The following is a 2091-nucleotide window of genomic DNA, read 5'->3' as shown; positions in this document are numbered from 1 at the left end:
ATATATATATATATATATATTATATATATATATATATATATGTATATATATATATATATATATATATTTTTTTTTTTTTTGTTTTTTTTTTTTTATCTCCTTGCAGTCATTCCGCACTTTGAAAGTTTTGCTTTCAGCACCTTATAACGTTATTATTACTTATCAGTGGCTGGAGAAGCGAGTCAAAGGAAGAGAGTCGTCTCCATACCTTGATGTTGCAAAAATCTTTCAAGGCGAAGACGATAGACTTCAGAAAGCAGTGGAACTTGATTTAATTTTGGTGCATCAGAGTATTTGGGATTAAACAGCAAATCACACTGCTCTCCTCAAATTTCATTTGTAAAACATTTGATTCCACATTTGAGTATCAGAATACTCCACTTTGTGTTTTTTTACGTTTAGAGTCCAGTCGGTTTTGCGTCTGCAACATGACAAAACAACAACAGGTACGAACACTTCGGTAAGGCACATAACATAACAGGACAGCGAGCGTGGAGCAATGAATGCCGAAATGTGTTTTTGTTTCCAGCAACGCATCACAATTCGCATTATCACAGCAGCGTTTGCGGAGGACGGCATTCCTGCAGTCTCTTTTTATTTTTCCTTCCGCAGTAAATTACCACAGGAAATGATACTCCAAATATGCCGCCACAGGTCATCAATTCTTCATGCCTCTGAGGGACGAAAAACATGTGCACTCAGCTGGTCCTCCTGCCTTGTTTCTTGTCACGTTTACGTACATGCATGTGGGGAACGCTTGTAAAAAAAATAATAAGAAGAAAAAATACGGCTCAATGTTGTCGGAGGAGCAATCTTTAATTCTTGGATGCATTAAAGTTAATGATTAGACATTAGCATTAAGCCTCTAAACCTCACACAGCTCAGAAAGCAAACCCACTTGAGCGAGTGCTCGTTCATTTATTTTTCATTTTCCTTTGGAAGTTATGGGGTTGTTTTGTCTTTTTTTCAAATTGTAAGAATTGATCACACACGAGAGCGATCGCCATTATCCATATCAAAACATGAAAACTGTCATGGTGTCTCTAAGGTTTCGAACCCACATGCAAGGACACAATCAGGTAAGCGGTTAATGAACAATGATGATTTATTGAGTTTGAGGGAAAAGGAAAGAGGGATGGTTTCTGGAACGGGTCACCGGTTCGTCAGACTGTCAATGAGATGGTTCGGGTTAGTTAGCGGGTAGGAGAGACTCTCCGGGATAAACAGATTGGATCTTACTTTGGAGGGTGTGAGTATGACGGCTGGCAGAGCACTGGAGAACTGGGCTGGTGGGAGGCCGGACAGGTAGAGCGATCAGAACGAGATTCGTCAAGGCCCAGGCCAAGGCACCTCCAGGTGGATCCAAGCTCGGTCAGGGAGTCCTGCTTTCCTGGAGAGGCGTCCGAGGCGACCGAGTAAACCTGGAGGCTAAGGGTTCCGGCAGACGGCCCACTCAGGGAATCAACAGGGAGACGGCGGGTTCACCTAATGTGAGAAAAAACAGAGGTTAAATCGACGTAGATCTCGGGGGGCCTATCATGTAACGATCGTTACCGAGGTAAACAAAACACTCAGGCGGAGAGGAGTCGTTCCGCCGCTCCTATAAACACCCAGGCTGAGCCCTCCGAACAAGCTGCAGGTGTGTCGACGGGGTTGACATGGCACAACTCCAGGGGCTCTGCATCCTAGCGGCACCTGGTGGATGCCATGAGAAGCAGCAGGTGCTCCAGGGAGACACAACAAAAAAAGGAAAAACTAAAAGAAACAAAAACACAGACCCTGACAGTACCCCCCCCTCAATGGACGCCACCCGGCGGCCGAGCAGAAGAGGAGGGCTGGGAGTCCCAAAAGTCTCTAATGAGGGAGGGATCCAAAATAAACGATCCAGGCACCCAGGAGCGTTCCTCTGGACCATAACCCTCCCAGTCAACGAGGTACTGGAAACCCCGACCCCGCCGCCGGGAGGCGACGACCCGGCGGACGGAGAAGGCCGGATGGCCATCGACGATACGGGCGGGAGGAGGGGGTTCGGCCGGAGGGCAAAGGTCACTAGAAAGGACAGGCTTAATCTGGGACACATGAAAGGTTGGG

The 2091-nt window shown here is 46.4% G+C and overlaps 1 long non-coding RNA gene across 1 annotated transcript; it reads right to left on the bottom strand.

The window, feature by feature from the left end:
* Positions 1-1087: 1087 nt before the first annotated feature.
* LOC129369789 (uncharacterized) lies at positions 1088-1412 on the bottom strand. Its single transcript, XR_008606980.1, has 2 exons — positions 1240-1412; positions 1088-1168 (listed from the first exon to the last, which is right to left on the bottom strand). It is a non-coding gene; the product is annotated as an uncharacterized LOC129369789 (long non-coding RNA).
* Between the last annotated feature and the right edge of the window lie 679 nt (positions 1413-2091).

This window comes from Poeciliopsis prolifica, unplaced genomic scaffold (assembly GCF_027474105.1).
Source record: "Poeciliopsis prolifica strain line A6 unplaced genomic scaffold, Auburn_PproV2 SCAFFOLD022, whole genome shotgun sequence".
NCBI classification, from domain to species: Eukaryota; Metazoa; Chordata; class Actinopteri; order Cyprinodontiformes; family Poeciliidae; genus Poeciliopsis; species Poeciliopsis prolifica.
Note: the sequence above shows the minus strand (reverse complement) of the source record. Positions and strands in the feature narration are given on the sequence as shown.